The sequence below is a fragment of the Anabrus simplex genome, chromosome 3 (assembly GCF_040414725.1).
Source record: "Anabrus simplex isolate iqAnaSimp1 chromosome 3, ASM4041472v1, whole genome shotgun sequence".
In the NCBI taxonomy this organism is placed as follows: domain Eukaryota; kingdom Metazoa; phylum Arthropoda; class Insecta; order Orthoptera; family Tettigoniidae; genus Anabrus; species Anabrus simplex.
In genome coordinates this window covers 247,442,047-247,468,902 of record NC_090267.1, presented here as the reverse complement: position 1 = coordinate 247,468,902, position 26,856 = coordinate 247,442,047, and the positions used below count along the sequence as shown (strand labels likewise).

The 26,856-nt window shown below is 40.7% G+C and overlaps 2 protein-coding genes across 7 annotated transcripts in view; one reads left to right on the top strand and one right to left on the bottom strand.

Moving 5' to 3' along the window:
* Window positions 1-26,856, bottom strand: part of LOC136866203 (uncharacterized) — an 873,476-nt gene that overhangs the window by 502,958 nt on the left and 343,662 nt on the right. The window lies entirely within an intron of this gene.
* The window catches only part of LOC136866204 (uncharacterized), a 327,755-nt gene that overhangs the window by 192,983 nt on the left and 107,916 nt on the right, over window positions 1-26,856 (top strand). Inside the window, exon 1 of one of the 5 annotated variants that reach the window (XM_067142967.2) lies at window positions 15,447-15,507. The exons of 2 other annotated variants lie outside the window; for them this stretch is intronic. The gene's annotated coding sequence lies outside the window, so the exon portion shown is untranslated. Of the gene's footprint in view, window positions 1-15,446; window positions 15,508-15,762; window positions 15,893-26,856 lie in introns of those variants that run through there. 2 more of the 5 variants (XM_067142965.2, XM_067142966.2) reach the window with 2 other exon arrangements.

Here is a 26,856-nt window from a genome sequence, read left to right as displayed (position 1 = left end):
TGTTTGACCTTATGGCTTGTTGACCGTAACTACAAATTAAATCTTTACTGGAAACTGTAGTCGTTTGAACGAAGAGAGGAAAATCTGTGGTAATCATGAGAATGCGAGCTATGTGAGCCAATTTTCCAGCTTCTGTGTTAGTGAGAATAGTAGCTTCGATGGCGTTGTTTCTTAGTGCTTTGACCTGTAATCTAGTCCCATTGCACAGGTTTTGTGGGTTTCTGATTTCGTAGTAAAATAATTCGAATTCCAACTTTCGTTTTAAGGTAATGATCTGTGTTTGCTATATTTATGACTGTATCTATTGAGGAATATATTTCATAGTATCCATGTTTAAAAAAATGATTTATTTGTTGATGTAGTGCACAGAAGTATTTCTTGCCGATACGATGGTTCTTTGCACATCCAAGTATGATATGTATAAATTAACCCTCCTAACGTTTCTATTTCAGGATACATTTTAAATATTATCTCATTCATGGTTGTTACGATGTTTCCTAACTCATTACCTAAATTGATTACGTTATCTCTATGTATTTGATTTTTGTATTTATTCCATTTTATTATCATTAGCCTACCGGTACTTATTTAATTTTGTAGTTTTCGCTAAATGGTCAAAATAAATAAACTCGAGTTTCAGATTCTCTCAAGATGAATTCTGGAGCTCTCGTTATAAAGAGTGGTTGGGAGATAAGTACAAATAACGTTACTGAAGGTAGGAATGAATGTCTGCATTTCGTGAAATATCATTTAAAAATTAGCTTAATGGTTTTCCGAGGCTGTAGCTCGCAGTAGAGTGTGATGTTTGTGAGGTAGATTATAACTTCGTTTGCCCCTTGACTTATACCGCCCGCCTTCCATGCTTCAGACAATTAGTATGCGGAACGTGTAAGAAGCAATTCTAAGTACGTCTCTGCACTGCAACTGTACACATCACTTCACTGCGGATTCGGGACATATCCTGAATATGTAATGTGTAAGAAGCAATTTCAAGTACATTGTTGCACTGCAGCTATTCACATCACTTCAATGTGGCTTCAGGATGTATACATGCGTAATGTGCAAGAGACAGTTCTAAATACATCATTGCATGCAGTAGTATGAAACGTTCTACGTACAAGAAGCAAATGTTTTCAATCTGAACAATATTGTAATGTATGCCAGCAAGACTTTCCAACGCCACATCACTTATTTACTGGCACGTAAGTGAACTCCTGTGCGATATAATTCCGGCATCTCGGCGTCTCCAAAAACCGTAAAAAAGTTACTGGGACGTGAATCCAGTAATATTACTGTTATTATATAAGATTATATAAGAAACAAAAATATCCTGATGATACAGATTATTTGCAGCGTTTCAAAAACATGGAGATAGAGAAACTTTGACCGGGCGAGTTGGCTGTGCGGTCAGGGGCGGGCAGCTGTGAGCTTGCATCTGGGAGATAGTGAATTCGAACCGCACTGTCGGCAGCCTTGAAGATGGTTTTCCGTGGTTTCCTATTTTCGCACCATGAAAATGGTAGGGTTGTACCGCGTTAATTAAGACCACGGACGCTTCCTTCTCACTCCCAGGCCTTTCTTATTCCATCGTCGTCATAAGACCTATCTGTATCGGTTTGATGTTAAAAAAAAGTAGAAAACTTGAAGAACCTGTGTTCTTCCTATAAGAAGCACTCTACAAGTCGCAAGTGATAAGCTTCAGGCAAATCGCTAATCACTTCCTCCACAGGCTTGAATATGTTCTGAACAACAATGGAAATCAGAAGGTACATGTAGTTATAAAGTTCATTAGTGTATGTGCACTGAATAAACTTTTACAGGAGAAACAAAAAGCTGATCGTAGGCACACCATTCAAATAAATACGAAGCAATAAAAGTGTGTAGTTGACCTCCGATATCTCGAGGTGCTTGTGGAAACCGAAAACACTTCGAGTTATCGAATATTCGAGATATAGAATAACGTGCATACTATTTCGACTCCACCAATACTATTATGATTATTTTCTGTACACGATGGTGTTCTAAAGCCTGTTTTATCATGCTCTTATAGGGGACATTCTCATTTTGGATACTAATAAATTATTATTGAAGAGAAGCCCGTAATTTTCCTTTGCCTTTTCTTTTGAACAGGGGCTGCCTGGCCGAGGCGGTAAAGGCGTGTTCGGTTCGCCCGGAAGGACGTGGGTTCGAATCCTCGTCAGGAAATCGTAAAATTTAAGAAACGAGATTTCCGCTTCCGGAGGTGCATATGGCCCTGAGGTTCACTCAGCCTACACCAAAAATGAGTACCAGGTTAATTCCTGGGAGCAAAGGCGGCCGGGCGTAGAGCTAACAACTCTTCCCCATCATGTGCCGAGGTTAACAATGGTGGAAGCCTTTACCTTCCACTCCTCCAAGGGCCTTCATGGCCTGTACGGAAGTGACTTTGCTTTTTTTTCTTTTGAACACTGTACTCTCCACATATTTGTAGCATACTGATAGCACCAAACACGGCCTCAACAACTGATGACTGTCTTTGAATACAGCTGCGAAATCTGGCCTGGGCTTGACCAAACCAGCAGGCCAGGAACTCCAAACTTACACGCAACCCCGTCCTGTCAACAGTCTGCTGAATGTTGTGAAGTAGGATAAAGTAGGACTTTAAACTGCTATGGTACGCGGCTACACAAGGTTGCGATATGTTGTACCGTTAAGATGCTATGGCATGCAGCTAGTCAAACAATTCGTTACACTCTGACTAAAATTAGAGGTCGCTTATGCTTATGTAAGGAGACAACTTAAGTTCAGGTTCCTTCTAGATGAACTAGTTTCTCGTGGGGACAATGTGTATGAGTAAGAGTAATGTTCCTTTCGAGTTACAGAAACACATTTTACATTCAAGTAATTGAACCTCGAGTTATAGAACATACGTAAGATGTAAAACATAATAAAATTCCGTCGAGAAACGAAAATCATTTCGAGATGTTGAAAAATCGACTTATAGACGTTCGACTTATAGATATTTGACAGTAGTTGTTCTCACAGCCAGGAACCGCAGAAAATGACGACATTTCAGGATTCATACGACTCAGTAGCTAGCCGGGATCGACCCATAGTGAGGGTTATAATTAAAAAAGTATGATAGAACATAATGAAGGTGCATATGCGCATGCGTGTTATTATAAGGACACTGATACACAAGAACCTCGTTTATCCGGATTAAGTGGAACCGGAACTGATCCGGATTATCGAAAATCCGGATAATCCGGAAAAACGAAGAAACAAATTCAGTACATATTATATAATTTAATAACATAACATGTACAGTAATGCCTTTTCTTACATTCTTACATTTACGACTCTGTTTTATGCACTAAAAATGTGTGAGTTTTTTCTGTTTTACATTTTGTATAGCGTTTGTGCGTAGCGCGTTCACGAAGACATTGTACTAACAACAATTCTGCCGGTGTGGTTTCAGTCAAGGATTCTAAACAGGCCATCAGTTTGTCCAGGTGCATTGTTGCCCCTCCATGAGTCACTGTTTCTTCTGATGGTGCACCGGTTTCATTTTCGAATTCACCATCAGTGAATTAATAGTGCGTTGCATTCAGAAGAGCGTTGGTTTGAATCACACCTCGGCCGTTCTGGGAATGGTTTTCCACTGTTTTCCATTCCCAGTTCCAGGCGAATGCCGAGACGGCACCTTTCATAGACCGTGGCCGAATAACTTCCACTTCCTGTCTTTAATTATCTTTGGCGGAAAAGACATTCAAGAAGAGTCTACACCGTAAAAGAAATGCTGCACAAGTAAAAATATTTTTAATTTTTTTGATCAGGATAAACCGGAGATCCGGATTAATGAGGTTCTTGTGTACAAGCAAATTATGTTGATATTCAGATTGCAGTACCTATACTCTACAAAATCTTCCATGAACATACAGAACAAGAACAATATGATCAGAGTGAGTAGTTTTACGGCATTAGTTGACATTCATTTGTCTGTTGTCAGTTTCTGTTTATTTTCTTTTGTAAACATTTCAAGAGGGGAGGGGGGTTCTAACCCCGACTAACCCTCTTTGGCCACGCCCCTGATACGATTTGATCCGCACAACGAAATGAGCGGAGCAAACTGTGTACGCCCACGGGCGTGTTTTGTTAGTATAGATACAATGGAAGATCGTTGCATTCTTATGTTGGATGTCCGCCTTCGTAGCTTAACGGTTAGTGTTGTTAGCTGCCGTCCTCGGGGGCCCGGTTTCGATTCCCGGTCCTGCTAGAAATTTAAATATGGCAGGAGGACTGGTATTAGGTTGAAATGGTACATGCAGTTCACCTCTAATGGGGGTGTGCCTGCAAAGAGCTGCACCACCTCAGGATGAGGACACGAGTTCACTTTTTTTTTTTAAATGTTGGATATTCTGAAAATTACATGCCATTCGCTGGACAGAATGAGCTGAGTTGCAGTAAGATGATGGAGCGAGACCTGAGAGTAGAGCACCATACAACATTAAAGACTGTCATGTTCGACATGGTTGTATCTAGAATATACAATATTTCTTGCAAAAACATTAGTTCCATTCAGTTACAGCAAAGTCTCATAATTGAAGTAATCCAATATAATTACAAAAATCCTATTACTATGTCGGACAAAATACGATTTGAAGCGATAGTCACTTTTTGAGACTCATTTACATTAGAAAAACACACGGTGTGACACAATTTGATTTCGCAGAATGAAAGAGTGCATGATAAAATGCACGAAACCGCATCTAACTCAATTTTGTCCATGGGTAGACGTAGTATGGTTATGCCCCTCAAACAAAAAATCAGCACTGCCGAAGTAAGTATTGTTTAAAGATTTATCAGGGTACTTTATGGGTTATTATTCACGGGAAAAGGCGCCCGGGCACAGATCCTAACACCATAACCCATTTCGTGTTGAGGTTTCTATTCCTACTCACCCTTTGTTTGTTTTGATTTGCTATTCATTTTCTTATCTTCAAACGAAGTTACGACGTACAGTAAGGAAATTTTACGAAGGCTGGCAACTCTGAAATCAAGAGAAAAGGCTGCATTGCTCGCATCATTTGTTATGGCTGCTGAGGAGCTATCCATTACTGATTTACTTGACCTTCTACCGTTCGTTCATCCCTACCTAGAGAAAGTATGTAAGGTCGACCAGCTCCTCAGTGAAGGCCGACGGGAACTTAAATGCGCAGTTATTATTCACTTTCACTGATGTAGACCGTGTGATTCAAATATCGTGTGATTTAGTCCTGTGCCCTGGTTTCAAACTTACGAACATCCATCTTCATTATAAACTATGTCCAGCTCCATGGCTAAATGGTTAGTCTGCTGGCCTTTGGTCCAAATGGTTTTCCGGGTTCAATTTCCGGTTGGGTCGGGGATTTTAATTTTCATTAGTTAAGTCCTATGGCTCGGGGGCTGGGTATTTTTTAACTCCTGCATTACAATTCATCTAAGATAGGGCCCCATCTTCACAGACGCGCAGGTCACCTATACGGCGTCAACTCGAAAGAGCTGCATGAGACCTCTCCGGAGACCACACGCCATCATCATTATTATTATTATAAGCTATTATGCGTTTCAGCATTCAGTCTGCGAAGCAAAAAGCAAAGCCATCTCCGTGTACAGGCCATGAAGGCGCTCATAATGGTGGAAGGTAGAGGCTTCTAGTATCCGTAACGTCATCACTTGCTGGGGTAGAGTGGTTAGCTCTAGGCCCGGTCACCTTTGACCCTATGAATTTACGTGTTGTTCAGTCTGTACGCCTCTGTGAATTAACTACGCGTCTCCACAATCCTCTGTTTCTTACGAGCTATGTGGCCTCGTTTAGTTCCACACCTCCTATAATTAAAAAAAACTGAGTTAAACATCGTCACCTACGTCTTCCTCTACTCAACTTACCCTTCACGCCGACTTCATTATTCTCCTTGGTACCTTATCCTCCTAAATTCGCCTCTCACGCCTCTAATATCGTAACCGGTTTCTACCTACAACTTTATCCATCGAACTGAAACCTAACGTGGCCTTTATCTCCTCATTCCCTCTCCTGCCATTGTTCTCACCTCTTTGTACCTACAGTCATTCTCGCTGTTTTCATGTCTGTTGCTTCTAACTGTCCAGCTCCATGGCTAAATGGATAGCGTGCTGGCCTTTGATCGCAGGGGTCCTGGGATCGATTCCAGGCAGGGTCGCGAATTTTTAACCATCATTGGTTAATTCCGGTGGCACGGGGGCTGGGTGTATGTGCCGGCTTCATCATCATTTCATACTCATCACGAAGTGCAGGTCGCCTACGGGAGTCAAAAAAATTAAATGAACTGCACCTCGTGAGCCGAGCATGTCCTCAGACACTCCCAGCACTAAAAGCCATACGCCATTTCATTTCATTTCACCGAGCATTATGAGTAATAGAGCAATTGAGGCATAAGGAGTCATTCATTTTTACGCTCTTCATGGACTACTTTTTTTGGACGATACCTTCATTTTTCGAAATGTCGGTTCCTTTCCTTCCTCCCCCCCCCCCTCTTTTTAGTGTTAGTAGAGGATGGTTTCCCTGTTTTAGTTCCTCTTAAAACAATAATCATTACCACCTCCTGTTCCCAATAATGCATATAATTATGTCGCTAAGTTTAACGGGATCCGTTTCCAAGACAATAGAGTGTAACTGGGTGCGCTAACGTATCCACCTCGCCGCAGAGACAGTACTGCCACGCACTGTGTTACTTGGTGACAAGGAGCCGAATAACCATAGCAGATCCATAGAAAAAATCGAAAATTCCCTTAACTCTCTGAAGGGCCGTTCTAGAGAGGTTCAGAATTCGGGTTCAGAAGCGAAACAGCGTAAGTACGCAACCGTAAGCATTTTTCATCCTATGGGAACATTTCTTTTACCAAAGGTATTGGGCAGTTGAGCTTAGGATCAAAACACGTATATAGGCTCTTAAAATAATAATACAAATATTAAATACATGTAAAGAAATGATGTACTGAATGTATCTTTACGCTTTAGGCTAATTTAAATAAGAAATGGACCTGGTTAATCAGTTAGTTGATATCCTACACAGTCTATTCAACTGGTAATGTGTATTTATCGTTAATATGTTTAAAAAATAATTTTCACGATGTGTACGTGCAGTGAACCACATAGGAACCACTATCATATGCTATACGTTTCATTTTTGATCCGTATTGGCACCAGTTACGCATGATTTGGTTTTAAATGGTCCACCTATTCAATACAAGCACATGTAAATTAGTACCAGTTATATCCTCATGTTTATTTTTTATTTTATTTTTTATTTATTTTACTTTTTATTTTTTACTTTTTAAACACTAGTTAATTATCCGTGCAACTGAACTCTCCACAGGGTTTCCTGACACTGAATTTCAATTTTAGATTGTCAACACCAATATTATTTGTGCGTTTTTTTTCTCTCATCAAAAATTAATATTTCTGAAAAAATCTTTCACATTGTACATCTGTGGCCAGTGAAGTAATATCATATTAATGAGAAGTGTAAAAGGAGTATAAAACGGCTCCTTTGAGAGAAGACAAAACTTTTATGTTATTTGAGCTCCCTCCCCCACGTCCCTTAAAGCACAGCCATCTTTGTATTGGCCAAGAAAGCCCCAAAATGGAAAGTAATGGTTTCCAAAACTCGAAATATCATCACCACATGAGACAGAGTCCTCTAAGAATGCAATTTATACTCATTTGTGGTGTAGACTGACAGACCCGTTAAGACTATGTGCCCCTCAGAACGCCCTGACGGAGTATCGAATCTGTGTCGTTCCAGTTCATCCGTGCACACTTTTACCGCTTTGGTTAGACAATGTCCATTCTGACCCCAAAGGGTGTATAGGCTACTTCTTCTTCCGTTCCCTCGCAGAAGGTTGGTGACCATCGTGGAGTAATTTTACACTTCCCGTTTCACAGTTGCCGTAACTTATCATGTCAAACCACCGCCGGATATTTCGCACACAGGATGATCTTCTCCGCTCTCGTCCACGTTTTCCGTCTATTTTTCCTTCTAATAATGAATTATGGCCTCCGGAGAGGCCTGGTGAAAGTCTTTAGAGTTGAATAATAATAATAATAATAATAATAATAATAATAATAATAATAATAATAATAATAATAATAATAATGTCCCACTAACTACTTTTATGGTTTTTGGAGACGCTGAGGTGCCGAAATTTAGTCCCGTAGGAGTTCTTTTACGTGCCATTAAATCTACCGACATGAAGCATTTGAGCAGCTTCAAATACCAACGGACTGAGCCAGGATCGAACCCGCCAAGTTGGGATCAGATGACCAGCGCCTCAACCGTCTGAGCCACTCAGCCCGTCCGTTTAGAGTTGACATCCTATAGGCGAACTGCGTGTCTGTGAGGATGGGGTCCTACCTAAGAAAAATTCCATTGTTGAAGAGGGCACAAATATTCAGCACCCGAGTCAGAAAAATTAACGAGTGAAGGTTAAAATCTTCGAGCTGGCTGGGAATCGAATCCGAGAGCAAACTACAAAATGTAGATAGTAACAATAATAGTTTTACGTTCCACTTACTAATTTAACGTTTTTGCAATCTTCAATATGCCGTAAATTTATCCCACAGGAGTTGCTTTATGTGTCTGTAAATATACAGATAAGAGGCTGGTGTATTTGAGCACCTTCAATTACCACTGAACTGAACCTGCCACCTTGGGAGCCAGAAAGCTAGCGTTCTACCATTTAAGCGATAGGTCGGTAGAAGCTACAGTTGTGACGCCAGTCTGGCGGAAAGAGCGTAACAGAACACGTAGTGGAGTCATTGTACTGTAAACTATCGAGCGAGCTGGCCTTGCGGTTAGGGTCGCACAGCTGTGATCTTGCATTCGGAAGATAGTGGGCTCGAATCCCACCATCGGCAGCCTTGAAGATGATTTTCCGTGGTTTCTCATTTTCTCACCATTAAAATGTTGGGGCTGTTCCTGAATTAAGGCCGCAGGCACTACGTTCCCAATCCCAGCCCTTTCCCAACCCTCCGTCATAAAGACTTCGATGTGTTAGTGCGATATTAAAGAACTAGAAAAAAACTGCGAACCCGCACAAGCGCAGTGGTGATCAGTGCAGCTGTAAAAAGAAAATGATTCTGTTAAGTCGTGACAGTATGAAGATGAAAACCTACAACCTGTTTTACAGCCTTTGACCGGGTAAGGGATGCGATGAATGAATCATATATAGGCTATTATTACGATGGGGTCGCCACTCCCAAAGTGATTTATTAGTGACTGATAGATGCCATGAAATGAGAATGGAGAGTGTTGCCAATGAAAGATGACAGGGAAAACCGGAGTACCCGGAGAAAAACCTGTCCCGCCTCCGCTTTGTCCAGCACAAATCTCACATGGAGTAACCGGGATTTGAATCACGGTATCCAGCGATGAGAGGCCGACGCGCTGCCGTCTGAGCCACGGAGGCTCTCGTGACAGTATATTGAAGTATATTTTGTATTAACTATGACTGAGATACAAGAATGCAGTAGTAAACCGTCAACTCCCACGACTTTTATATCTGCGTGGGAAACCGGATTCTTATTTATGGAGCATGGGGGTACAGCAAAGTGTTTGATTTGTGGCAAGGTGCTTCAACACATAACAAATAAATAAATAAATAAATAAATAAATAAATAAATAAATAAATAAATAAATAAATAAATAAATAAATAAATAAATAAATAAATAAATAAATAAATATGCAACATCAGTATTATGCATTTCATGTCATTAAATTGACAGATATGGGGGAGAAGATCGCCTAGTTCTAGTGCAATAATTGAAATATAATTGAACCTGAGGAACACTCTGGCAATGAATCAGTGTTAAGGTTAAGTTACAGAATTTCCCTAGGGCTTGCAAATAACATGCGTCTCTTTTATGACTAAGAGTTGGCCAAGGATATTTCTATCATGACAGCAGTCTGGTTCCCTGACTGAACTGACAGCATCAATGCCTACAGTTCGGAGGGCGCCGGGTTCAATTTCCGGTTGGGTAGGGATTTTTAGTTTGTTTGGTTAATTCCTTTGTCTGTGGGACTAGGTGTTTGTGATTGTCCCGACACACTCCTCTTCAAACACATTTATAATTCTTAGGCTCTTCAATCTGCCAAAACTAACTTTGAGGAATACATTTATGATAATATTATTGCTTTTACGTCTCACTAACTACTTTTTAGTTTTTCGGAGTAAATGTAGGAACTACCTGAAAGAGAAAACATGATAACAGTATTACACCTGAAAAAGTCAACGTAATTAAACTTAATTAAAATGGAATGCTATATTTCGCTCTTGAAAGAACATAATCAGATTCTATTAAATCACACTCAAATATTTAGAAATACACAAATATTTATTTCTAAATATTTCTTCTTCTTCTTCTTCTTCTTCTTCTTCTTTATCTGTTTACGCTCCGGGGTCGGTTTTCCCCTCAGACTCAGCGAGGGATCCCACCTCTACCGCCTCAAGGGCAGTGTCCTGGAGCTTCAGACTCTGGGTCGGGGGATACAACTGGGGATTACGACCAGTACCTCGTGCAGGCGGCCTCACCTGCTATGCTGAACAGGGGCATTGCGGGGGGATGGGAAGTTTGGAATGGATAGACAAGGAAGAGGGAAAGAAGCGGCCGTGGCCTTAAGTTGGATACCATCTCGGCGTTTGCCTGGAAGAGAAGTGGGAAACCACGGAAAACCACTTCCAGGATGGCTGAGGCGGGAATGGAAACCACTTCTACTCAGTTGACCTCCCGAGGCTGAGTGGACTCCGTTCCAGCCCTCGTACCACTTTTCAAATTTCGTGGCAGAGCCGGGAATCGAACCCGGGCCTCCGGGAGAGGCAGCTAATCACACTAACCACTACACCACAGAGGCGGGCTCTAAATATTTCAAGAATGAAAAATGTCATTTTATTTTAATTACCGGTAAGTTGATTCTTTCTCAGGTGTAATACTGTTACGATGTTCTTTTTCCTTTTATGTAGTTTGTGCGTTTATTTGCTCAAAGTTAGTTTTGACAGACTGAAGAACCTAACGGTCGGCTCCGCGGTGTAGGGGTAGCGTGCCTGCCTCTTACCCGGAGGCCCCGGGTTCGATTCCCGGCCAGGTCAGGGATTTTTACCTGCATCTGATGGCTGGTTCGAAGTCCACTCAGCCTCCGTGATAGCAATTGAGGAGCTATCAGATGGTGAGATGGCGAGCCCGGTCTAGGAAGCCAAGAATAACGGCCGAGAGGATCCGTCGGGCTGACCACACGACACCTCGTAATCTGCAGGCCTTCGGGATGAGCAGCGGTCGCTTGGTATGACATGGCCCTTCGGGGCTGTTGCGCACTTTTTTTTTTTTTTTTTTTTTGGGTTTTGGAAGAACCTAATAAAGGGTGGCTTCAGATATCACAAAATGAAATAAAATAAAATAAAATAAAATAAAATAAAATAAAATAAAATAAATTAAAATAAAATAAAATAAAATAAAATAACATAAAATAAAATAAAATACAATAAATATATTCATACACACAATACACCACACTACAACCACCCCATAAATACGCAATAGAGAATACACATCTTCTAGTAGACTTGGCACCAGGAAAGGCATCCGTCTGTAAAACAGAGCCAAGTCTACATGTGCAACACAGTTCGCACCAGCTAACACACCTAGGTGTGGGAAAAATGGTGGTAAAAGAACAATAAGAAGAAAAAAAGATTACTATCATGACTGCAGCCAGTGTTCATTCTACGTATCACATCTCCACGTCGCGTTCAGTACGCAGAGATTGCCATACAAAGAGCGCGGCTACTCGGAAGGACGACGTCTTAGAGCGGGGAACATACCGGCCACTGATCTAAGACAATCAGCTGGCTAAAAATGTAGATTGGGTGAGATTTCTTTAGTAATATCAAGAATTATTGTAATGGTGGTGATTATTGTTCTAAAAGCAAGTGCAACTGGTCAACCATCCTGTCTTAACATTAATCATACTTCAGCCTCGTGTCGGTAGATTTACTGGCTCGTAAAATAACTCCTGCGGGGAAAACTTCCGACACCTCGGCGTCTCCGTAAACCGTAAAAGTAGTTAGTGGTACGTAAAACCAGTAACATTATTAACATTAATGAGATGAAAGATGGGAAGCGTCCAAGATCCTATCCTTCAAAGAATGAGGGTATCATCAAAAGAAAGATAAAGGCTGCGAACGTCGAGAAAAGAGAGTCTACTGGGGTCTCGCGAACGTAGGCCTAATACTCGGGGTTAGAAGGAAATAAGAGTGGACCTTGGGAAGTTCGGTATGAAATTTGAATGGTGGGAGGATGGCACAAGTAATTGGAAGCAAAGTCAGACTCAGCTAGGTGCTTCTGGTCACCAACGCACACTCTCAAATTGACGAAACCCGATGTTCCCCTTTTAGGTCTCTTACGGTGGCTGCATCCGAATTGATACCCTAACGTCCAAATTGATTCTTGGATTCTTACGAAGGAAATGTTCGAACTGATTCCCGGATTTTGCGGAAGGGGACGTCCGAATTGATTCCATGTTGAGGAGCCATTACTTCTTCCTTCCCATTTTCCACAGAATTGGGACTGTCTGCATCTTGTACGTATGGTTAAAATGTCTTGCTTTCTAGCGGGTATCACTATTAAAATGCACATTTGGAACTGTCACATTAAATAAAGGTAAACATTCCACTATTCAGGTGGCAGAATCTTGTAGACATTTTTGTAAAAATCAAAGTGTGTAATATTGCAATTTGTCAGTTTTTTAAATTTCGTGCATGGAATTCTCTTCAACATGTATTTTTTTGTGTTCTTTTCCTGTTACTTTGCAGCTGTACGCAGGTTTCACTCCTTACTTCCTTCAAAATTTCTATCCAGTGGATATGGGGATGGGAAGAGTAAAACTGGGAATTAAATTCGAGTGGAATGTTTCACAGCCGTCAGTACTAGGTTCACTTAGCCGACGGAAGGTTAGCCTACTGTCGTCCATAACGTAGTGGTCGAGTAAATAGCCAGAAAACTCATCCAGCTGTTGTTGATGTGAAGGTTTCATGAAGTCTTCTACAAAAGAGTCTTCAATTCAAACCAGTGTTCAAAGACAGTCTGGGAATCTGTTTGGATTTCACTTAATCCACAAACGACGCAACTCGGAAACACCGCTTATGGCGGGCAAGGAATGTCATGGATATTGTTGAAAAGATAAAAGTAAAAATGCTGTTGTCAAATAAGTAGTGAATGTTAGTGCCAACAAACTCTACAGAGAGTTCAGAGTGGCCAGAAAACATTATGTGGATTTACTGAGAATTTAAACTGCAACAAAAATACGAATATAGTTAATTATACAGTTATTTGTATGTTTAAAATTAATTACAGAACCCTGATGCTGATGATGATGTTTGTTGTTTTAAGGGGCCTAACATCGAAGGTCATCGGCCCCAATTAAAGAACCCTGTTTTGTAGCTGGTCTTCATTCAGATCAGCATAAACTTCTGCCTTTGCCTTTTACAAGAGCTCTCTTTGCTTTCTTCGCTAATTTGTATCCTTCCCTGGCTGAATCTCCTTTCAGGTCCCATTTCTTCTTCTCCTTTATACACTTTTGGATGTCTTCCCTCCACCAGCATATTTCTTAGTCAAGATTATATTTCCAAATACACAAACTACTTCCCACCTACTTCCCTTATTAAAGTTGCTCTTCTTTTCTACCCCGTATTTCCGCTCAGTAGTTCTGCGTTGACTTTCTCCTCAAATTAATTTTCAAATCAGGTTATTTCCACCTCCACAACCTAGTTTTAGGAGTATCTCTTCTTATTTGAGGTTTATTACTCTACCAACTCGGTGTACATCTGAGGTCACTTATTTTAATATTCCTTTCTGCTTAGGATGTAGTAAACTTGAGAACATTTACCTCCATTTTTATAAGTCATTCATTGATTTAAAGGTTTGTCGCAGGAGGTGTTGACTATCGTTAAATCTGCAACTGTGGCAAAGCCAATAATTACGCTTTCTCCTTATCTGTCTGTTTAGTCCGATTACATACTTCTGTATTCCCAAATTTTGCATGTTATTTTCTCCGACATGACCGTTAAGATCACCTGCAACAAGCCAATTTTTCATTTTTTGATATTGCCTCCGTCCAGAAACAGTCTTTCTCCTTTTGAGTACATTCTACATGTGATACATTGCATGTGATATGCAAGGATTCACCTTCTGACTGTATTTTATTACAATATTATTGTGCCCGATTTCCTTGTCACTTCCAGTACGCTTTCCTTTCGAGAATTATTCCAACTCCATTTCGGTTATTGTTCATTTCACAGCAGTATACAGTAATTTGAAGCTACCTCCTCCTTTATCTTGATTTACTACTCCTTCATTTTGTATCTTGTACACACATCATATCTGGGACCTCCGGACTCTTTTCTGTCGCCGAGCCCATTTTAAGGGAACCTAATACAACTCTTATTACCCTCTCTCTTTTCTCTGATCAATCTTCTTTAACCGTCCTGCTCTTGATTGTTAGCCCTTGCCCATTTCGAAGGGGTAGGCGAGACCCCTGCGCGGTGCTTGCGCGGATCACCTAGCCGATATATCCTGTGTTACGAATTACTTCCCACGACGTTTGATTTGGCGCAGTTTTTACAGCCTAACGATCTTCCAGTCGCCACCCTACGAAGGATGCCCCTGTCACGGGTAATTGTTTTAGTAAATATTTCTAACGTGACAAAACTGTTTCCCTATTGACCAGCTAGGCCCAGTAGCTCAGACTGAAGAGCGCTGGTCTTCTGACCGAAATTTCGTAGGTTCACTGCAGTGGTATTTGAAGTTGCTTAAACCGTATCGGTAGATCTACTGGCATGTAAAACAACTCCTGAGGAAAACATTTTTCGACACCTCGGTTTCTCCAAAAGCCGTAAAAGTAGTTAGTGGGCGTATATGCAATGACCTCATTGTTATATATTGATCGTTTCGGATATTTCACTCGTATACTGATAATTAAAATAATTAAATACATAAAGAAAATGTCGTGGTTTTCAAGGGATCAAAGTGAGCTTTATTCTTTTGGAAGATCAAGGATAAAGCTCTACTTTGATTCTCTGGCATGTAAATAACTATCGTGCTAATAATTTTGAATGTATTTTTTAACTCTTACCTCGCGATAGTCCAAATAGACAGAATTGGGCTCAAATAACACCACTATCAGATTAAATATTTTTACTTGAATCAGCACACGTGCTCCGCAGAATTTTGTTTTTGTCACGTTCTGCGACGAGTAAATCGTTAAAAAAAGAGTGATTCAGCTGGGTTTGAATGAACCGGAACAGGAAGACGGCAAGCGTAGCTCCCGCCATCTGGTGCCTGACTCGGAGCGCAGCTGCTGGGCTGACCTAGTCGTATCATTTGAGTAGGCCTGGTCGCACCGACAAGGCAGCACGCGCTTTCATACTCTTCTGTCATCCAACAGGATTTGCAAACATGATGAGTGAGTTTAAACTCTAGCGACTTTCAAGATCATATTGTTAAAAAAGAATTCGTTATTTTTTTCGTGGATTTAAATATATAAGTTGTGCACAGTTCAGTTCTCTTGTTAACAAGTGAAGGTCACAATAATAATAATAGGGTCCAATAGTAATAAAAAGGACGACCTGATCTTCCACCAGTGGATTATATAGTGCTTTGCTTCTTGTATCGACCATGTAAGTCGCAGACTACATAATAAGATAATATTATCGCAGGATTAAATATCTAAACGCACGGAATTCAGGAAGAAAGTGGATTAATGGTTCAAGTAACTCTCGTGTGACACGCTTTTTAACTACCGGAAGATCGCAGTTCTCCGTCTTCTATCCTACAGTACGTATCAACAGGTAAGAAGGAATCTCGCTAATTTTGTTGAACTGTTGTATTCTGGTTTGCCGTGTGCGCTGTTGTGCCCACGCCTGGTAGCTCCAGCAGCGAATGCTACGCGATACCACATGGCAAAGCGCTCTATATATGGAAAGGCACGGACAACAGTACATATAGTACAGCGAAAAAATAATTAAAAAACACAAATCGACTCCAAAACTTGTGATGGAATTTGTGACACCAATTTTTAGCTTTTTAATAATAATAATAATAATAATAATAACAATAATAATAATAATAATAATAATAATAATAATAATAATAATACCGGGCGAGTTGGCCGTGCGTGTAGAGGCGCGCGGCTGTGAGCTTGCATCCGGGAGATAGTAGGTTCGAATCCCACTATCGGCAGCCTTGAAAATGGTTTTCCGTGGTTTCCCATTTTCACACCAGGCAAATGCTGGGGCTGTACCTTAATTAAGGCCACAGCCGCTTCCTTCCAACTCCTATGCCTTTCCCATCCCATCGTCGCCATAAGACCTATCTGTGTCGGTGCGACGTAAAGCCCATAGCAATAATAATAATAATAATAATAATAATAATAATAATAATAATAATAATAATAATAATAATAATAATAATAATAATAAAGATGAAAGCTCATGTGATAGAGGGCTGGTCTCATGAGCCGTAGTTCTATCCTGGCTCAGTCCGGTGGTATTTGAAGATGCTCAAATGCGTGTCTCAAGTCTTTAGATATACTGGCACGGCCAAGAACTCCAGTGAAACAAAATTCCGGCACCCCAGTGTCTCTGAAATCCGCAAAAGTAGTTAACGGAATATTCAACAACAACAACAACACTAATACTAATTTGTTTAGTTATTTATTTATCGTATCAGAGCCACTTGTTAATAATAATAACAATAACAGCAATAATAAAGTAAAGCCATCTCCGAACAGGCCATGAAGACCCCGGGAGAGGTGAAAGGGTAAAGGCTCCCACTATCCGTAACCTCCCCACTTGATGCGGTAGAGTGGTAAACACTACGCCGGCCATATTTGCCTCCAGGAATTAACCTGGTACTCATTTTCAGTGCAGGATGAGTGATCCTCAGGACCATATGCACCTCCGGAAGTGGAAAACTCGTTTCTAAAATTTTTCGGCTTCCTGGCGGGTAATCGAACCTATGTCCTTCCGGGTGAACCGAACTCACATTTACCGCCTCGGCCAGGCAGCTCTTAATAATAATAATAATAATAATAATAATAATAATAATAATAATAATAATAATAATAATGAAAACACAGTCCGAAGGGTGAGTGGTTCCACAACAGTTAGACTACTAGGTGTCATAAAAAGCCGTGGAATCACTAAATAGGCATACTAGTTACATGAAGAGTGAGATAATTTCGCTATTACTTGTTTCATACTTAGGCAGCACAACACACTATCAATCACCACAGAAACACGCAATAGTGATTACATCCCTCCGTATAGGTTTGGCGCGAGGAAGAGCATCCGGCCATAAAACAGGGCCAAATCCAGCTGTGTTACACAGTACGTACCGGCAACCCTACAGGTGTGTTAAAAGCGGTATAATAAAAATAATAGTAATTATAATAGTAATAATAATGATAATAATAATAATAATGGTGCCAATGGCTCAGACTCCTGAACTCCTGTGCTAACTTCATCATTTCTACATTAATGCTGGATCCTATATCTACGCTATTACCGAGAGTTAACTCGCTACGCATGTGGAGCCAAGCTCTGCACTCGGGAGATGATTGGGTTCGAACCCCACCGCCGGCTGTCTTGAGAATGGTTTTCTGGGGTTTCCCATTTTAACTTCCAGACAAATGCCACGATCGTTCCTATTCATAGGCCACAGCCTTACCAATGTACCGTCATTCCTTTCATTATCATTAGCTCTTCAACTGAGGTTAGCGTCTGGATGAGCATTCCGCCTTAAAAAAATACCATGCAATTTCATTTCCCCTCATCCCCAACCTGTATCGGGAAACGGGACTTAGCAGTAGACGTACATACTATATATACGCTAATATGCTTCTCATACCTTTGTCTTGCCTTTCTTCTACCGATCTTAATCCACTAAACTTGCTCCAAAACGAACTAAACAAATCCGTGATATGTCAAGACGCGTACGTCTGATTAACCTTTCTTTTGGTCAAATTTCAACAGAACTTTCCCTTCCCACCAACTCGATATAATCTCTCTTTATCATGATCCAAATAACCATCTCATTTTCAGCATTCATTAATATCACCACAAGCTTCTCTTCTAGGCTATATCTCTCTGCGCCATTCCAGATAAAATATTTCTATAACATCCTCCCTAAACGCATTTCTATTTTTGAAGTAACGAGTGAGTTGGACCTGCAGTACGGTTCGGGAGATAGTGGGTTAGAATCCCAGCGTCGGCAGCCATAAAGATGGTTTTCCGCAGTTTCCAATTTTCACACCAGTGGAATTAGTTATGGCCACGGTCGCTATTCTGGTACTCAAGTAACAATAGTCCCTTAAGTCTTTATTTTCTAATATAAAATTTCCTGCATCACCTGATGTTATTCGACCACATTCCATTACATTTATTTTGGATTTATTGATTTTCAGTTTGTTTCCCTTTCAGCAATCTACTAACTCAAAAAATGACAGTATAATCGACAAATCTCAAATTTGTTTTTGATTCCCACTCCTTGAGCTGTTATTTCTGTTTGTTTTCCTTTACCACCTGTTATATATCGTCCTCCATGGGTGAATCGTCAGTATTTTGATCTTCGGTCCTTGAGGAGCTGGGTTCAATTTCTGGTCGGATCGAGATATGTTATATATAAACGATTAATTCACTTAGGTCGAAGACTGGGTGTTTGTGCTGTCCCCAACATTCCTGCAACTCGCACATCACACACAAGACTATCCAACCACACCAGCTCGCAGTTTTCTACACCCGGCAAACATCGCCTCACTCTCATCAGAAGGTTGCCTACTGGTACTTACTCTTACAACAATAATCACCACCACCACCACCACCACCACCATCACCACCACCACCTTACAAGGGCCGAACCAGGCTAGCAATAGCCACACGAAATGATGATGATGATGATAATGATGATGACGATGATGATGATATTATTATTATTATTATTATTATTATTATTATTATTATTGGTGTAGGGGTAGCGTGTCAGCGTTTTACCTGGAGGCCGCAGGTTCGATTCCCGCCCAAGTCAGGGCATTTACCTGGATCTGAGCGCTGGTTCTAGGTCTACTCAGCCTACGTGATTGCAATTGAGGAGCTATCTGACGGTGAGATGGCGGCCCAGTTCGAGAAAGCCAAGAATAACAGCCAAGAGGATTTGTCGTCTTGACCACACGACAGCTCGTAATCTGCAGGCTTTCGAGCTGAGCAGCGCTCGCGTGGTAAACACCATGGCCCTTCGCGGCTGCTGCGCCACGGGTGTTTGGATTATTATTATTATTATTATTATTATTATTATTATTATTATTATTATTATTATTATTATTATTATTATTATTATTATCTCTTCTATATAAACGTTAACCCGTAACTACTGTCATGTGGTCCCAGGGACTTGCTGCTGATACGAGAATCCCTAACAACATTCATCAAATTAAGTTTGTTTTAGGAGGATTCCACTGAGGACAGGTTAGAAAGGCCTAACGGGGAAATACTCGTATGTCATGTTTGCCCTCGAGAGAAGAGAAGAAAAACAAGTTATCTGCGCTACGATTGTTAGAAAGTTGTATATTTTAGGTGTTCAAAGAAAGGGTGAGTAAACTTATATTAAGAAGAAATAAATGACTTCGGGAGAGGCAGAATTTATCCATTTTCTCACTGTTTCTTGTGTGGTGTTCTACTTGTATTATAATTTAGTGCATTACATGAACTATTACAAAAATACCATCGGTGCAGGTGGTGGTGATGGTGGTGATTTTTGTTTTAAGAGGAAGTACAGCTGGGTAACCATTCTGTATTAATAATAATCGGAGGGAAAATGAAAAGAGCTCCGACACTTCGAAGATTGAAAATATCGGCAAAAAAATGGAAGGACCACGAAAGGTGTGAAAATGGACTCCGTAGGCCTCACAAACTTAATACCGTCGGGGTCGGAAAAGTACAAGGGAGGCCACAAAGGAAAGATGACAGTGAGGAGTCTGGCATAAGTGGAAGCACTGCCAGACTGACCTCGGGGGACAGTGGTCAGCAATCCACCCTCCCGTTTAGCCGCCTCTTACGACATACAGGGGGGAAACATACAATCATTTCACTTTTGACTCCGGAGCCGACGATCTTCGATGTTAGGCCCCTTAAAACAACAAGCATCATCACTTTTGACTACTAACTTAAAAGTGGTTCCTGTGAGCACACTTCAGTATTAACGCCATAAAAGTTGCACGTCAGTAGTTTCGGGTTGAACATTGATACATATATACAGAAAATTAAAATCCATAGCCTGTTTCCAGTCATTCGACCGGGTCAGGAATAGAATGAATGAAGCCCCCATCTAGCGGCGAGGATAGGAAATGTGCCGGCTGCCGAAGCCTATCGCACTCCTCTGGGGCAATGATAAATGACTGATAGATGAAATGAAATGATATTGGAGAGTGTTTCTGGAATGAAATATGGCAGGGAAAACAGGAGTACCCGGAGAAAAACCTGTCCCGCCTCCGCTTTGTCCAGCACAAATTTCACATGGGGTGAACGGGATTTGAACCACGTTATCCAGCGGTGAGAGGCAGGTGCGCAGCCGCCTGAGCCACGGAGGCTACACATATAGGCTATTCAGAGTGAAACTGAAATACCGGTACACGAAGTCCGTTACACTGGTGGTGGAAGAAAGGATTGTAAGCATGCGTATTTAAAAAAAATGTACACCTAACTTAATAAGTGTAGAAGAAATTCAATTTCAAAACTTCGGTGACTGTTTTTGAGAAGTCAGTAGCCTGGATGCTCCTCGTCAACACAGCTTATTTCCCCACGTTGCCTTCCCCTCCAAGGCTGTGCAATGTTCTAGGTGACTTTCCTTTTTAAAAATATGTGAACTCACAGAAGCGTTATTATTGGGATGGCAATTCCACTTGAAAAAATGAGGTCGAGAAATGATGGATGAGATGTTGTCATATTCTGTATCGGGACCTATTTTAAACTGAACACACTGTATCTACGAGCAAGGCGGCTTCGTCGTGCCAAAGCATGCGGCTGGGAGTAGTCATTTTGTACATCCCTTGCAAATCAAGGACTTGTTAAAGAGAGCTTCATCGGTCCACATGGAACAAGTTTTTTCGCCGCTTATTCCTCAGCACAGCGATAAGCTTTATTTTCGTTTATTTCATCCCTTAACCTCCACATAGCGAAAATTTTCCTTTTCTTCGTTTCTAGTCATTCTTCAATGAACGCTGAGTTCAAATTTCGGTAGGACTATGTAACATGTACGTAAGACAGTGCTTGACAGATAACGCATTACCATACGTCTTCAAACATACTTCCATGCCGGGACTGATAATCGAAATACCTTTTTTCATTTAAAACAACATTCAATCAATACGTTAGTGACTCCTACACTTTCTTGGTAGGCTACACAGTACTGCCGGTCCAAATATCCCAATCCTTTATGTGAGGTTGCAGCAACAACAATAGCAATTTATTTACGTATGGATTTTTCGAGACGAGCAGCTCTATTGCCTTATCAGTTGACTACCCCTCCTCCTCGACCCTGGAGTACGTAACAACTTGCCCTCATCGACCTTGTCTCGCTAAATTCCCTCCAGCTACAATAGGCGTAGAGAGTTACTGACGTGTCGTCTCAAAACTCACGAGTCTCAAAACTCACGAATTCCAGGAAGAGGAACAGTAAGAACAGGTTTCTCTACCTGGGCCAGTCTCAGAACTCACGAGCAGGGCCAGTTCTTTTTTGAAAGGATAAATGTCCACCCTATTAGTGATGGGATAATGAAATACTTTTAATAATCGAATAATTTCCATCCGATTATTTAAATAATCGAATGAATAATCAATTTAAATAATCGAATGAGTTTCAAATATAATTTAGTTATATCGCGCAGAATAATCGGATGCGTCATGAATATTTTTTTAACCGGGAGAGTTGGCCATGCGGTTAGGGGCGCGCAACTGTGAGCTCGCATAAGGGAGATAGGTGTTCGAACCCCACTGTCAGCAGCCCTGAAGATGGCTTTTCGTGGTTTCCTATTTTCACCTTAATTTAGGCCACGGCCGCTTCCTCCCCATTCCTAGACCTTTCCTGTCCCATCGTCGCCATAAGACCTATCTGTATCGGTGAGACGTAAAGCAAATAGAAAAAAAAATCGGTTTAAGTGTGTCGGGTAGACAATCTATTGAAATAAGCGAATAGGTGAACTTTTACGAAATATAGAAACGCCTTTTGTTTTTCCACATGAATCTCCAAGTGTTGAAACTAAATAATTGAATTAACTGTCTTGATCTGTAATATCTCTAAATATAATTCTTCATTACCGAACTCGATAGCTGCAGTCGCTTAAGTGCGGCCAGTATCCAGTATTCGGGAGATAGTGGGTTCGAACCCCACTGCCGGCAGCCCTGAAGATGGTTTTCCGTGTTTTCCCATTTTCACGCCAGACAAATGCTGGCTGTATAATAATTAAGGGCACGGCCGCTTCCTTCTTATTCCTAGCTCTTTCCTGTCCCATCATCGCCATAAGACCTATCTATGTCGGTGCTACGTAAAGCAACTTAAAAATGATGATGATGCTTGTTGTTTTTCAAAAAAAAAATTCTTTATTCAAGTAAATGCCGCTTTCTAGCCGCATAATGGAACTAAGCCCCAGTACTACCAACTGACAGTTTCTTTTAACTAGCTGCGGGCAATAGCCTATACCTACTTTAATTGTATGTCGTCCGGCTGCATGCATAAATTGTCAGCATGCTGGCCTTTGGTCCGAATGGACCAGGGAGTCCCGGGTTCGATTTCTGGTTAGATTGGAGATTTTAACTTTCATTAGTTAATTCCTATGGCTCGGGGACTGGATGTTCGTGCCGTCTTCAGCATTAGACTTCATCTTAGGTAGGGCTGCAATAATAATAATAATAATAATAATAATAATAATAATAATAATAATAATAATAGTAATAATAATACACCTTTACCTCTTTCATTCACCAGCTATTATTTTTCTCCTGTGGGTCTCGGTGACAGAATAACATCCACAGTATTCCCTGCCTATCGTAAGGGAAGCGTGAGTCACCGCGCACTTAATCCCGCCTGCGGTCATCGCAAGGGTGTCCGGAGTCATGAATTTTGGGACTCATTTCTATATTTACTTTAGCTACCAGTTTGTAGTCGTGAGTTCTGGTACTATTTGCAACTAATTTTTGCTCGTGAGTTTTGAAACTCATGAGTTGTCTACAAATTATTTCCATTTCAAGAATACCATGTTTTTGGAACGCGTGCAGGCACAAATGTGAGGCCGTGCTCAGTTCACTCGGAAGAACGTGGGTTCGAGTTCCCGTCAGAAAGTGTAAACATTTTAGAAACAAGATTTTCACTTCCGGAGGTACACACGACGCTGAGCTTCACTAATATAATGAGTAGCAGGCTCATGCCTGGAGGCAAAGGCGACCGGGCGTAAAGCTAACCACTCTACCCCTCCAAGTGCCGAGGTTACGGAAAAACTTTACCTTCCGCCACTCCCAGGCCCTTCGTGGCCTAGTTTGCTTTACTGGTGATTATGATATTTGTTGTTTAAGTGGCCCAACAACTAGGTCGTCGGCCCCTAATGGTACGAGATGCAAGGAAATGAAAATTAAAACTTCAAAATATATCCTCTGACTAGAATCTAAAACGAATGTTGATGAAAAAATGATCGTGAAACGAAAACAATTAGTGGATTGAATTCATAGTGTCTTAATTACTGGGATGATACGTATTATCTTAAGGGGACCAAAATTCAGGTCACCGGCCCTGCATGATGGTATTAATCACTGGTAAAGCAGAACCGTGATGTTCCTCCTATAGTGGTCCAAAGTACAGGTTACGTAGACTCATGGTGTTTCTCGCATGGTGGTACTAATAACAGGTAATGTAGACCCGTGGCGTGTCATATAAAATAGCAGCACTCGCAAGTAACGGAAACCCGTGGTATTTCGTACATAAGGGCACAAGTTTGCTTTACTTTGCTTATGCTTTTGCTTTTGTTTTTGTTTTTTGTTTTCGCTTTTGCTTTTATACAGGCCCAAATACTGAACCCTTTGGTCCACTCTGAAGGATACCTACCTTCCTTACCTATCAGCAAAATTTCATGAGATCTATCTCTTGGGTCGTATCGGGTTCTTCGACACTTGCTGAGGTAAAAGGTAGGGTCAGTAATCCTAATCTGTCTACTCAAATGAAAGGTCTATTCATAAAATATTTGTATTTTATTGTTGGAAAAACTTTTCTGAAGAAACTAATATTTTGTAATCCATGTATAATTTGGACTCTCTCTTGTCCACTCCACCACAAACATTTTCACACTTAGGGGCCGAACGCTGGTTTGTGCCTTTAACTTAACTGCCTGATGGGCATCCTTACTAGAAACCATTGTCTCAATTATTAAAGAAAGAAAGAAAGAAAGGAAAGTCTGGAAATCCTTAAATTCGGCTTCCATGTCAGACTACATGTACCATTATAATGATTCTTGATGGTCCAGCCCTTGCAACACGAACTCTGGACTCTGGGTATAATTAAGGCAGTCCAGTCAGTGGGTGCCACACAGTGGTTATACGGCATGGACCCTTAATTGAATCGATGTGACCTGCGACTCTGTCATGGACCGACTTCTAAACTTCTAAGTTACTTAAAGTCATTGTGGGTGATGACCGCAAGGAAAATGATGCTGCAGTGGCATATAGCCCTAATATAAGTCCCTGAGGTTGATGACCCCATGACCATCCAAGTTTCTAACCTGAAGGCTAAACACAATTAAGTTACATCGGTTGATGACCAAAATTTCCACTTTACTAACCCCAGCACATTTACTGCTCAATCAATCAAAGTCAAATAATGCAACAACAACAACGCTCACAATACTTTGTGGCAGTAAAATCCATTACCGGTACCTTAGCATATATCCCCTTAATCGTTACGTTAACACTTAAATATTCCTAGAAAAATAAACTACGATTTCCAGAATGCATCTCCAAGGTAATCGCTTGCTTTAAAGTTATTTCACAAATACGGTTTCACTGAATTTAATAATTAAATTAAAAATGATTTAATGGAATCTTAATGAACAACAAATTCTGTCTCCACGGACGAATGGTTTCCTTCACAAGTCCCTACTCAACGTTTGACGCAGTTATATTCAATTCATGTTTAATGTTTATCATCCGGCATTATTTTGTAGCTGGACATTTTTTTACATTATTCATTTCCAGTGTTATATCTTGTTTCATGACATCACACTTTAAATCTAACCTAACCTTAGCAATTATTAATACTTGGATAACCCTAGAGTAGAACGCAGCCCGGAAAGCGGTTTCGTTGCTCAGAGTATGAGGTGCGGTGATGCCAATTTGGCTACTCATAACAGCATGAATGTGTAAACATATTTTCATCCAGTTATATCTTTAATTCCAAAGCGATGACCTATATTTTTGGGGGCTTAAATGTTTCCTGAAAGTCCAAATTAATGTTTAACATCAAACCCCGAGAAAGTGTTAAGGGAAATTTTCCAGAAATTAAAGAAGGTAAATGGAAGTTGAGAGAAATGAAGGCGAAGTGCAGAGAGCATAACAATATTTTTTCATCCAGTTCTATCTTGAATTCCAAAGCGATTACCTATATTTTTCGTGGGCTTAAAAGTTTCCTAAAAATCCAAATTAATTTTTAACATCAAACCCCGAGAAAGTGTTGAGGGAAATTTTTGAGGTATTAAAGGTAAATGGAAGTTGAGAGAAATGAAATACGAAGTGCAGAGCGTAACAGCACGAAAGTGTAAAGATTTTTTCATCCAGTTGTATCCTGAATTTCAAAGCGATGAACTATATTTTTTCGTGGGCTTAAATGTTTCCTGAAAGTCAAAATTAATTTTTAACATCAAACCCCGTGAAAGTGTTAAGGAAAATTTTCGAGATATTAAGGAAGGTAAATGGACGGGCCAGTTTCAATGCTGTAGGATATTCGCCGTTTTAATACATATCAAATATTGTTGTACGCAGAACATTTTTATTGAAATCATCCAGGTCCGTCACTGGCTTCTTCCTCTTAGGGTTCTTCCCTGACGACCTGAACACTGCATTATTTTTATTTCCGTAGCTTGTTTTAGTGCTGATTTCTTTTGAAGCGTGGCAACATGGCGTTCCTCACCTCCGCCTATGAACGCCTGCTGCTGCATGCTTACAAAATACAAATACACTCCAAATTCTATTTCCCTCGCCTGTCGACGGAATACTTATCTTTGTGCTCTTCCTGGATCTGTCGTACACACGAAAATAGTTCCCTAAATTCATTGATTATGATATTTACAAATAAAACTCGAAAGATTCACTCGCGACCCGCACAAACAGGCACCTCTTACTGAAATGATTCTATTGGCTCAGCGGAAAACACGTCATATTACACAGCGCGCGAATGTTACTGCGCAACCCTCTTCAAACCGCCTTCCCGGCTGCGTTCTACTCTAATAATCTAGTACAAACCAAAAGTAACTCGCCGTATAATGTAAGCCGAATACGATGTCCTATCTTGTCATAACATTTCATAAAGTTTGTGCACCCTCACAAACAAAACAATCATCACTACCACCACTCTATATTTTAGACAACCATGAAACTGGCTAACCTCGCTCATTATACTCTAACTTTAGGGTTTTAAATACACATTACAATCTCAATTAAACAAATTTACAGTATCTAATAACCTACACGTTATTCCCTGAAGAAAATTTCAACTAGATCCCGTA